General features: G+C 46.2%; 1 protein-coding gene and 1 pseudogene across 10 annotated transcripts in view; one reads left to right on the top strand and one right to left on the bottom strand.

Annotated features, from left to right (window-relative positions):
* Positions 1 to 6310, bottom strand: part of SOCS6 (suppressor of cytokine signaling 6) — a 75690-nt gene extending 69380 nt beyond the window's left edge. For 8 of the 10 annotated variants that reach the window (XR_001850290.3, XR_001850288.3, XR_012121278.1 and 5 more), the window contains exon 1: positions 6169 to 6310. The gene's annotated coding sequence lies outside the window, so the exon portion shown is untranslated. The other 2 variants (XM_037000758.2, XM_037000757.2) reach the window with 2 other exon arrangements.
* A 5739-nt stretch (positions 6311 to 12049) lies between these two features.
* Positions 12050 to 12615, top strand: LOC108385427 (large ribosomal subunit protein uL6-like; annotated as a pseudogene).
* The last annotated feature ends 399 nt before the right edge of the window (positions 12616 to 13014 follow it).

The raw sequence follows: 13014 nt of genomic DNA, 5'->3' as shown, positions 1-13014 counted from the left end.
TCTAGAATTCAATACACAACCAGACTATAAATCAAATATTTAGACCGTATATGCAAGGTCTGAAAAAAACCCCAACTCCCCCATCAGCTTCCTGGGGAAAGGTACTAGGAGGATGAGCTCCATCAAATCAAGGAAGTAAACTACGAAATAGCAAACAGGTAACCCCACTTAGGAAGGAGGAGAGAAGATCCTCCAGGTTGATGGTAAGGCTCCTGCTGCTCAGCCTACGTGAGATACTGTCCCCGCTGCCCAGAGCAATTCTCAGTCAAACACAGGCTCCCTCCCAGAGGATGTCCCAGCTGTGACACCCTCCGTGCAGACACAAGTCCAAATTCCTCAGCTCCCGGGAGTTAAATGAAACAATGAAAGCATCAACCGCAAGAAGAGCTGCACACATCAGACTCCATCCTGCAATCCGCTAGTAAGGTGGCCCGTGCCTTTGGGCACATAACGTGACCCCTCAGTCTCAATGTCCCCATCACCTATGCAGAGATAAAGCTGGTCAGTAATCAGAAGGTTCCTTCTAATTGTTTAATGCAGTAATTCTGCAAATGTACGAAACTACTAAAATCCTAATATAATTATATGTTTGATACATGCTTACCTATTGTGACAGTCTGTGATATTTGGTAATAATGTTACTCCCTGAGAATATATGTATTTTTTTACTTTACAAGCAGTGTGAACAGACAAAAATGAGTATCATCAGAGGGATGATTATTTCCTTTAAAACCAAAATTAAGCTTTAACAACAAATACCTTCATGATTATAAACTTAAAAACAAAATTCACAAAAGGAAAAATCACACAAAGCAATGAGTGTACCAGTGAGAATCCATCTCACTTTAGAAGTGTATGAACCCTACTGCTTCCACCACCCAGAGTGTTACTACTGGCCAGCCAGAAGAATGCTTACCACTGGAAGTGCAACCATACCCGCACTAATAATCGCTGTTGAGCATATATGATGAACAGACCTTTTCTAAATAGTTCTAAGAATAACATTAAACTCTTAGAACTGTTTCTGATGGAAATCTTATTTAATAGCACATATTCCTCCGCCTTCTTAAAACAGAAACTTCAAACACAGTGTGTATATTAAATATAATCTCATGCTGTCACTGAAGTGCTGTATACAAACAGATGCCTCTTTCGATCATCAAATTTACCTGCTGGAAAATTTCAGGATGACATAATGACTGACACCTTCTGGGTTTCCTGAGGCTCAGATAATTATCTCCCAGGCCTTCAGCGATATTTAGCTTTTTCTTCTTTCTTTTCTTTCTTCCTTGCTACTCAAAAATCTGCTCCCAGGGACAGTGGGATAGCCACCGCTCCCCAAACATAGTCTCCAAGTGTGATGCCCTTTTAATAATTTTTAAAAAAGATGTCAGTGTGATGGCTGTTAAGAGTGATAAAACGGTATTAAACAGTATTAAAGGACATGGGGCTCTGCAGAGGCCAAAGGTAGTGCCTTTCTTGCTCTAGATCTCCCACCAACTGACTGCCAAGACCCAGGCCCAAGCGATTCAATCACTGCTCACACTGCGACCATTTGTGATCCTCACAATTCTAGTAGCTGGTAGCATTAGAATTTCTGAAGACTCCCATTCTCCTTCCTCTATTTCCATTTTCCTTTCCTTTCCACTCTCACACCCTTTCCCCAAACAGCTTCGTAAACAAGAAAAACTAAGTCTTACACATGTTGCTGATTAACAAGAATACCCCTTTTAACTAATCACAATTAATTTTAAACTATTACTATTAGCACTTGTTAAATTCCAAGCACTGATCCACACATTTACATGCACTATCTCATTTAATTTTTACACCACTGCTGAGAAGGGCACTATTATTACTTCGTAGATAAGGCAAGTAAGACTGGGAGCACGGATATAAGATCACCATGTTGAAATTCAAACCTAATCCACACACTTATGAAAGACTGATTTTATCAGCTGCAAGACATCTATGCCTTTGGTTTGAATCATTCCAGAGATTTCCCTCCTGTTTAGTTCTCCGTCATATAACTGAGGACGCCAGAAGGTCTCAGGTACTTGAGGTCTTACCTTACTAAGCCACATAAGCTAACACCAGGGGAAATGTGCTTCGGATAGGTTACTCGCCACATGCTACAGATACTTCAAAGGTTGAGAAAGGCCTGGGCATCTTCCTGTTCAGCCAGCTGGGTGTGTGAGTGAACTCATGTGCCACAGGTGGAGCCGCCTCTCTCTATATGGGGCTACCTGGGACATGTAGCTACAAGGACTTCCACCTTGTTAATGCTACAATTTATTCAGCTGAGCGGATCCGCTCACACAGGGATAAATAAGCAACACAAAAAAACAACAGATTTCTAAAATTTACACAGAACACTTTTGTTTCTAATGTGTAGATGGCAAAACTGTAAGCACATTCCATACACTATGTCCCTGCTGAGTGGCCCGGCCCCATGGGATGTGTTAGGGAGACACAGGAGAAAGACCACAGAGCACACCCTGCCTACATGGAACCTGAATAGAGAAACAGACCAGAAACGAGTAAACAGAAGTTACAGACAGTAATAAAACTTTACGATGGAAACACTGAAAGTCACTAAGTTGGTACTACTGTAGGAGCTATGAGGAGGAGCAGTCAGGGAAGGCTTCTCTGTGGTGGTGACACCTTCTGGGTTCCCTGATGCTCAGATAATTGTCTCCCAGGCCTTCAGCGATATTTAGCCTTTTCTTCTTTCTTTCTTCCTTGCTACTCAAAAATCCGCTCCTGGGGACAGTGGGATAGCCACCGCTCCCCAAACATAGTCTCCAAGTGTGATGATGCCCTTTTAATAATTTTAAGAAAAGATGTCAGTGTGATGGCTGTTAAGTGATACAATGGTATTAAACAGTATGAAAGGACATGGGGCTCTGCAGAGGCCAAAGGTAGTGCCTTTCTTGCTCTAGATCTCCCACCAACTGACTGCAAGACCCATTAACGTGTGCATTAAGATCTGAGAGTGAACCAACCATAGGGAGAGCCACTGAAGAACATTCTGGGCAGAGAACTACCGTGTCAAAGGTGAGGAAGCCAGAGGCAACTTGGAAGGCTGAGGAAAAGAAAAGCTGCAAGCTAACTTGGGCAAAGCAGAGAAGGTTGTCCGAGACAAGCTGAAGAACCCGGCAGAAATCTCACAGCCAATAGTAAAGAGTTTGGATTTTACTTTAAACAAAATACATACTCACAACAGGTCTGTCAGATGGATTATTATTCTCACTTTAGCCCCATATGAGGCGTAAGACTCCTCAGAGGGGATATAAAATGCATTCAAGGTCACAGAGCTAGCATACTCTTTCCTGAAGATCGACACCTCTGAGATGTCCTGTGTGCAATGAGAACTGAAATCTTAAATGACTTTGTCTATTCTTGAAACATCTGCAAGACCAAGAGCCACTTAAAAACAACTGTCCCAGCTAAGTGAAATGTAATGTTTGTAGGCACCATCAAAGACCCTGAAGTCCGTTTAAAGGAAAATGTGCCCTCAGTCCTAAAGTCGTCACTACTTGTTGGCTAAACCCATAAGGATCACATGACACAGAGCGTAATAAATTAGCCATAGAACAGTAATGACAAGTTCACTTTCAATACAACTTAAAACATGTTCCACTGCTGTTTCTCCTTTCCCACAGGGACAACTCTTTCCATCAAGGTAGTCACCCAAGAAAGTTTCTCCTTACGATGCACACTGGTATTATAAATTTCTTCCTTATAAAAGGCGTAATTTTACAAAAGTACACAGGCACCACTTATGTGCCATTTCAAAAATAGGAAGAGTTAGGGAGGACAGAGAACTGAAACAATCTTCACTTCCCATAAACAATGCAAGGAACAAAACAGCCAAAGGTCATCTTAGCTCTAGGTCGTTTACCTACCTGGTCTTATTGAATATTAAAAGATGCACAGATATCCATGAGTTATACTAGAGTATAAATAGTATGGGGTATTTGACCTTCAACATACACATATTTGTGTATCAACCCACCTACCAGGACTGCATATTTTTAAAATTTTAGTAACACTAGTTACCACAAGTTTGGAAATGGAGATAACATTTCCTTTTTTTTTCAGAGTATTATCAATTTAAGTAAGATCACACAATTATTTCTGTGAGCAAAGTAAAAGACACTTACTATTAATGACAAAAAAGTTTCCTGAAAACTGACCACAGTGGAGAAACTACCAGTTTTCTCTGAGGAGTGAAGTTACAAGACAGTCTTCAGAAGCTACTTGCTTCTTGTTCCCTAAAATGAGGGCCATTAACAGGAACACTAGGGACAGCAAAAGAGTAGGAATTCCATCAGTACAGCAGAGCCTCCCCAGGTCTTGGCACAGCCGCGACTGGTGACACCCAGCCCCTTCTGCGCCACCCCTCGCAAGGTGCTGAGATGGGAGGGTGCCAGGTGACATGCCGGTGTCACACCAGGTGTGCCCTGGGTCCTGTGAAGGCCATGTTTAAGGCCTGCCTGTGCACCCACCACCCCCCAGGAAAAGGGCAGGTGCTTCTCACCACTCAGAAAGAATTTAAAGATCATAATAAAGAGGGAAAGGAGTTGAGTGTTTCAAGAGATCCTGAAGGCAGCCCTAACTAGGATAAAGCAGGTGTGTAACAAGGCAGCTGATGCTTAGCCAGGCCAAATAGTGGAAAGCACTTGCCAAACTCAAATAAGTTCTCCTTAGACTACTTATCAAGCCCATGGTCAGTGAGCCAGCTTCCCCAGCGGCAACAAAAAAACATCAGGAAGGGTGCTGGAACCAAAGAGCCCGGCCACATACTTTGTTTAAAGCAGGGGTAGATTGTGAAACCTGCCATAAGCACAGCAGGCCATGCAGCAGGGCGGAGAAACACAAAACCCAGGGGGTACAAAACAGAGAGAGAAAAGAGCAAGAGAGCCCCAGGGAACGTACCCCTGGAGTTTTGGGTTTATCTGTGAAACTTGGTAAAAACGCCAGTTATGTCTTTAAGTAACACTGACCCTCCTCAGCACTAACTTATTTAATTTAAAATTTATTCATTCAAGTAAGCTAAATGGATTTCATGTTGTCGTTTTTGCTGGGTTAAAAAAAAAAGTCAAGATACATTTATGCCTGCTATGGTTCAGAACACCTCAGATGTTTTATCCTGAAGTAGATGGCAGCTTACTTTTGTTTATTACAAATGTATCTTTATTCCAAGGAACACAATTAAAAGGGTATCCGGGAAACGTGGGTCGCGTTCTCATCACTGTCCTGAGCACGATGCTGTCCGTCCTCACGCAGAGGACTGGGCCCCACAGGGTAGGCGGTCAAGGGACTTTGTCCAGCACTATTCAACCCTGCACCCTGCACTACCCGGAGCCGGATTCCCAGCACATATGCCCACCTGGGGGGACGGGGACCCCACATTCCACACGCCGACTACATGCTCCACTGGCGCACAGCTTAGGAACACATTCCAAGTTGTGTGCCAGGACCTGCCCCTGAGAAATGTCAGTAGTTTTGCTACATGACGAGCCCCAACGGGGTCCCTGAAGTTGCCAACTCCTTCAGCGAACTGGCAGAAAGGCCCGTCCCGGCTCCGGGGCGGCGTGAATCCACAAGCCCCACCTCCGGCGGGTGCCTGGGCGTCCAGCAGCCCCTCCACGCGCTCGCGGCCCGGGCCCGGCCGTGGGGACCCCCGGGGGCGCGGGCGGCGGCGCGGCCCGGACCCACTCCGCCCCCCGCGGGACGCGCGCCCCGGGACGGGCCGGCGGGGGGCAGAGGCGCGCAGGCCCCGCACCGCCGCCCAGGCCTCGCGGGCCCCGGCCTCTCCCGGGCGGGCTGCGGGCAACAAAGGCGGAGGCCCGGCCGGCGCGCCGCGGGCGGGGAGGCCGGGGGTCGGGCCGGCGCGCGCGGAAGCAGGCCCCGGCCTCCCCGCCCGCCCCGGCTCGGCCTCGGACGCCGCGCCGCACCCCGCCGGCCGGACCCCCGCCCGCGGACCCGCCGGGGCCTCGCGCCCGGGACCCAGGGCGGCCGCGGCGCTGAGCGGACCCGGCCCCGGCCCCGCCGCCCGCGGAGAAGAGGGGCCCCCGCGGCCGGCGGCCGGCGCGGCGGGGGCAGCGGGCGCGGCCGGCGGAGCCCGGCCCCAGCCTCCGCCCCGGCCCCGCGGACGCTCACCCGGCGGCGGCCCGCTCCGCTTCCTCGCCCAGCGCCGGCGCGACTGGCGCGCTCGGCCCTCCTCTCCCGCAGCTCCTCCCCCGCCGCCTTCCTCCTCCCCCTCCTGCAGGAGGGGCGCGCGGCGGCGCCGCGGAGGAGCCGGGGCCCCGCGCCCCTGCTCGGCGGGGGCGGCGGGGTCCGGGGGACGCCGGGGGTGGGGTCCCGCCGAGCCCCCCGCCCGCCAGGCCGGCCCTTCCCTGCGCCCGCGCGGGCGGCCGAGGCCGCGGCGGCGGAGAGGACGCCTCCCGGGCCGCGACGCGGGGGACCCGCACGGCGAGGGGCGCACCTGCGCGCCGCCCGTCCGGCCCCGCGGGCCTCCAGCTGCGCCTTGCTCAGCTGGGGCGTAAAGTGTGTTTCTAAAAAGAAAACTTGTTCCTTGTTTCAAGCCACCCATTTTTCCATTGACATCGGCTTTTTAGCGTCCTTTTCTTCAGGTGACAGTTCACTGCGCTGCTGAATTCCAAGGGGATGTGGCGTGAAGTTACGAGGTGGTAACTTGACTCAGTGCTTTGGAAACGGGCTGAATGTGCCGCTAAGGCAGGGCGGTGAGAGCAAATTTGGTTTTTGTCACTGAGTCGACAGGAGAACTTCTCTTTTGACGAAAAGTAATTAAAGATAAGTATCATTAAAATCTAACGAGAATTATAATTGGCTTTAAAAATGGTATTTCTTGAACAGTCACGACCTTAAAAAAAGGAAACAGCTCCGGAGAAAAAGGTCTTGAAGTTGCTCAAGTGTGAATATATATCTGAATTACACCTCAATAAAGCTCTTAGTTAAATAAGTTCCAGGCATTGATCTTAATTCCTATAAATGTCTGTTATACAATATTCACCAGTGAAACAAAATCTCCACTAGTACTTTAAAAATTGGATTGTCAGGTGATTCCATCGGTTTTTATGACTGAATAACATAAGGTTGATGTCATTTGTTGTGTGAGTCACCAAACCATTGTCATCTTTAGTACTTACTTGGATTTATTCATAAACCCCTCCATTATTGTTACCCCGATTTAAATGCAACTCAAATATCACAGTGAATATAGACTCAAATAGAATGGACAAGAGATTAGTGACAATAACAAGTGGTAATTAATTAGAAAAGATGCAAACTTTTCAACCCCATCCTCTCTCATTTCCCACCCCTTCAGAAGGTGCAGAATAGATGGGAGTATGGAGCTACTGTCTGTAAGCCTGAGGCTGTGCAGCAGGACTGGTGGGCACTAAGCTAGCAATGGGCTGAGCTGACCCCTTGCAGGGGACACCATGAAGACCCCGGGCAGCTGAGTCTGGCAGGGCTGGCATCTCGGTTCTGACAATTCATATAGCTGTGCGACCTTAACCAAGTTTCTCAGTGGTAAGCTCATTTCCACTTTTGTAAAGGGACATAGGGGTGACGGAGTGGGTTTTATTATTACCTTTATCAAATAGTTGTGAAGGTTGCATGAAATAGTGCACAAAAGTGCCTGGTCCAGAACATGAGTACTTAACCACTAAGTTAAAATAATAGTGATAACAATATAATACAGCAACAACTTTAGAGATAGTAGTAACTAAATATATTATTAAAACCTCCATGCTTGGCTGAATTCCAAATACTTCTTGGCTATAAGCATGTACTCTCTTCTTGGCTGTCCACCATCCAACTCTTCCTTCTGTTGGCAACTCAGTCTCCCTTTGGGGGAAATCTTATCCCTGCTTAACACCCAACACAGCTGAGAGGTACGCCCATGGCTGAGACTGTGAACTAGCTCTTGCCCAGGACTCTGACCCTTGACCAAGAAATGCAAACATACAGAGCCCATGGGAGAGGAAGGGGATTAAATCCACCTAGTGGGGTACCTAGGCCAGACTGTTCCTGGTGTCAGCCCCTGGTTGCCTTCTAATAAGCCCCCTTTGTGCTCAAGATACCCAGTTTCTGTTGAGAGCACCAACACTATCTGATAGACATACTTGTTTAAAAACGGTGATGGCAAGGGTCTTACTGAGATTCTATCCTCTTAACAGGGGCAGGGGAGCACAGTTCTGCCTTTTCCTCCTAAACCCAAAGCTTACAGAGCCAGAGGACCTTTACTGCTCCTCCTTCACATCCCTGTTTTACAGAGGAGAAATCATATAACTTGTGTGACAAGGCAAAGGTAAAAGTAGCTGAGTCATGACTTGAACTACCATCTCCCAGTATGAAGTCTGGTTCGATATCTAATATGAAACATCTTCCCTTCATCCAGAAGGAGGAAAGAGAGGAGTCCACGCTTGGGAAATTTGGGTGGAAGCAGGGTGGCCTATGGTGGGCAATCTTCTCCCCTCTGGGCTCTGCAAGAAGGCCGCTCAAGTAAGCAAAATGCCCACGTGCTCCACTCCCCCCCCCCTCCCCCGCTGCCCCTCTGCGGCCTCCTGCCAAGCTATCTTCCATGCATTCAGAGTTCCTGTTTGGTACTTGTAGTGGGTTGAAGAGTGTCTCTGAAAGATTCACATCCATCCCAGAACCTCAGAACATGACTGTGTTTGGACATGAGGTCTTTGCAGATGTGATTAAGTTGGTAGGAGATCTTCCTAGGACCTTAGTCCAGTATGACTGGTGTCTTTTAAGAGAAGAGACACAGAGGCAGACGTGCAGGGGAAGGGCACGCAAAGACCCAGGAGAACCGCCTAGAAGGCAGCATTTGTGGCAATGCGTCCACAAGCCAAGGACCACCAAGGACTCCTGCCAACACTGGAAGCCAGGAGGAAGGCCTGAAGGACCCACCCCAAGGACCTTTGCAGGGAGCATAGCCCCGCCAACCCCTTGATTTTGTACTTCTAGCCTCCAGACCATGAAAGAATATATTTCTATTGTGTTAAGCACCCAGTTTGGGGTACTTTGTGATGGCAGCTATGTGAAACTAATACCGAACTCCTAGGCCTACCTGCCCCCACCGCCATGCCGAGTGCCTGTTCTCTGAAATGAAGTCTCTGAGGTCCCCTCTCAATCAAAGCTTCTCTTTGCAGAGTTTCCCAAACACTAGTGTGACCACAGCTCCGAGTTTACTAAAGACAGTACCAGGTTATCGGCATAAGTGATAACAGTGCCACCTTTCTTTTCAAAATTGTTCCAGTCCAGATAATAAGTTCTGTGTTCACCCTGCCTTCCACCTAAAGTGTAAAATAGTGACTCAGTTACATGGCATTCAAAGCTCTCTCTGAGTTGAATCCAACCTACTTCAGCATCCTTACAGTCCACTACTTCCTTATATTACACTTCGCTAGGCAAGTTGGGTCACTGCATATCCGGACAATCCCAGCCCTGTGCCTTAATTCATAGTTTTCTCTTTGCCTAGACAGTTCTTCCATCTCACTCCCACCCTCTGATTATTTCTGTATATCGAAAATCTTACCATCAGCTGAGGTTCAATCCTCCCCATCAAAAGGGATGTCATCCCTTTTAGGAGTCCCACCTCTTTTAGAGCACACTACACGCTCTACCTGGAATTACAACAATTTTTCTCTCTCTTCCTCTGAATGCAGATATCTTATTCATCTTTGTATTAAGTGTCCTCATGTCTTGAGCAAAGATTTTTCACACTATAGGGATTCAAGAAATAACTTGAGGAATAAATATGAATATTCCATTCCTCTCTCCATCAATCTTAGAATTGCCTGGTAATAAATGAGCTTCCAAAACCCTTTTAAAGGTCCGCTTCAAGATACAGGGGTGACTGGTTTGTCTTTTGGGAAGTAACAAATACCTGCTTTTCAGAGCATAATGATTAAGGAAAATACCTGTGCTATTGTGATCAGAAGCTAGATTCTGTGAGCTTGGGACATGCTGAAGTTAAAGGAATGATGCCTACCTCTCAGAAAATAGGTGCTGAGGATTTTCTTTTTTTATTAAGGTATTATTGATATACACTCTTAGGAAGGTTTCACATGCAAAACAATGTGGTTACTAGATTTGCCCATATTATTGAGAAGTGCTGAGGATTTTTAAGACCTGGCAGAAGGTATGTGGTTATCTGCTTGGTTACCAGCAAGATAGTACTTCACCAAAATATTGTTCCTGCATGATAAGAGTCCCTGGTACATCAGGTTCAGCTTAACATTATTCTCTATTTCAGAGTAGAGATTCCTATTTGTAGAAAATTTAAAGAAGTGCTTACCCTGTTTACTTTTAGGAGCCAGGGCCCCTCTGACTGCTGAGTCTTTCATTATGTAAGGTAACCCTATTGGTTTATTGCAAAAAAAAAATCTACCCAATGTGCATTATTATGAGGAGTTGGTGGCATGTATTTGCCCCTATGGAAACTTAAGAGGTATGTCCTGTAGTAGGGAGTGACACAGTCCTATTACCCCAACAATGAAAGAATGTATTAGAACTCTGCTCCATGATGGGCAGACAGCCAGACTGCCTACAGCCCAGCCCCCGCAGCCCATCGTCTTAAGCTCCCCTCCGTGCTTCCGCTCCCAGTGAGACTGCAAACCCGGTAGAATCCATTTTTAAAGGAATCCCTTGTCTTTAGCAGGACAGAGTACACAGTTAGCTCACTGAATTCAAAAGCTAGGAATCCATAGTAAGGTGAGCATTTACAGAAAAGTCCATTTCTACTCACGTTTGTGATTCTGAAGCATTAGGAAGGCCTGAGAAATCATAAAAAAGGAAAAATATTGTATGTGTGCACTGACTGAATTTCTCTATTAGAGCTTTATTACTTTAGCTTTTGGAGTTACAAAACTACAAATACCTTCCCCTGAAGCAGTAGCACTATTAGATGTCATTGGTATTTATTACCCTGTAATCTATTTATATATATATATATGACCCATACATTAGTATATATTACTACCTATATATTATTATACCACATTACGTATTGTATATATATTACATAATATACTATATATTACTACCAAATCTTTTATTTTTCAGAGGATAGTAACCCAAACTGTAGAAGAGGAGAAATTTCTAACCTCTTTAAGTAAAGTCAGATTTATTTCAATAGAGAGAAACCACTGTAAGGGGCAGGCGTGGTAACTGCAATAATGTAGTATTATTATCACTTAGCGAGCAACCAAGACGAATATAAAGATTGTCAGTGGTGATACATTAAGCCACCAATCAAGGATTATTAAAGCATTTACACTAAGTATAATGCATTTAGAACTAATTCTACTGTTTTCAATTAACTGCAGACATATTTGAAAATGTGAGATTTATGCTGGGCAAGAAAGAATCTGAGTCATTCCAATGTCTTGCTGCATAACAATCACAAACACACCTTTGCAGTAGGTGACCATAGATTTCCTGTACCGGGACACATTTTAGCAGGGGTCACCCAAAATACTTGGGCTCTAAAGGCACTCTCTTTGAAAGAAGTACTGTAGACGTGTTTTCAGTGAATGGCTTTCCCATCAGGCTCCATTTTAATGTCCCTTTGGCTCAGTTTTGCCAGAGACTTGGAACAATGAGTGCTAAATACCCTTAGTTAAGTGTTAATTTATGCCAGACTTGCAAAAGGAGTGGCTTCCAGGCCTGTTTTGCTTCAATTAGCCAAACTACCCAGCTTCAGGGTGCAAAAGGCTATGTGTCCCCTCCTCCAGTGAATGAAGGGAAGGAACTGTTCCTTCCCACATCAAGCCAAATGATGGGAAGCTTGAAAAAAACCTGAGAGCTTGACCTATGCCCTTTGTATGTGAGTCATGGAGGGGCTGATGTCAGGCTCACATGTGAAAACATTGAAGAATATAGACGGACCTGACCCAGCAACAGAACGAAGAGACAGTGTGGCACAAATGGGCTTCTGAACCTGTAGACGTGAGCTGGACCTTTACAGAGGACTCTGCCCTCTGGACACACATGGTCTCTGCACATGGATTGCGTGAACAGAGACCACTCCCAGCCCTCAGACTGCTGGAAAGCAAAGGGGCACACAGCTATTAGGAAGGGCCCCAGAGGAGCCCTGCAGAGAGACTGCAATCCCGCTGATGTGGAACTCAGTCTCCTTGGAAAGAAAAAGAAGAGGCTCCAGACTGACAAATGGTGTGAAATTGTAAAGAACTGGCTACCATTCCTGCTGTGTGGAGTCACATATAGAATATGGTCAAGGGTGCTCCCCTGGGCATCCGTCACAAAATGAGGTCTGTGTACGCTCACTTCCCCATCCACGTCTTTATTCAGGAGAATGGTTTTCTGATTGAAATCTGAAATTTCTTGCAAAAAGGACATCCACAAGATTCAGATGAGGCCAGGTATTACTGGTTCAGTATCTCAAGCCCAGAAAAATGAGTTAATCCTTGAGGCAAAAGACATTGAACTTGTATCACATTCAGCTGCTTTGATTCAGCAAGTCACAACAGCTGAATAAACAGCATTGGAAATTTGGGGGATGGTATCAATGTTTCTTAAAAAGAAACCGTTCAGCAGGCTGATGACTAAGATTGAAGTTGTCCAGCTACAGAAACAGTAGGATGTCAGATTATTCCTCAGACTTATTTGTGATATTTTAAAGATGCACCAAAAGCCATGTATTGAAAACAAAAAAACAAAAACAGCAAAGGACTGCCATAGAGGGTGTTAAAAGATTATTCTGACATTTGTTAAAACAGTATGGAAGACTTTATCATGATAGGGTCAGGCTATTGCAACAGGGGAAAGAGATGGGGCTTAACTCTGCATACAGTACAGACACCTGGGGATTTATATCAATAAGCAGGGGTCAGTGGAGGAAAATTATTAAAAGGAAAGATGAAGGGCCAGGGGATTCCTGCTAAACTATCACCAGCTTGTGAGGAGACTGAAGCAGCCAACGAAGAAGCCCAAGTGGGCAGGAACTGA

This window comes from Manis javanica, chromosome 9, assembly GCF_040802235.1.
Source record: "Manis javanica isolate MJ-LG chromosome 9, MJ_LKY, whole genome shotgun sequence".
In the NCBI taxonomy this organism is placed as follows: domain Eukaryota; kingdom Metazoa; phylum Chordata; class Mammalia; order Pholidota; family Manidae; genus Manis; species Manis javanica.
Note: the sequence above shows the minus strand (reverse complement) of the source record. Positions and strands in the feature narration are given on the sequence as shown.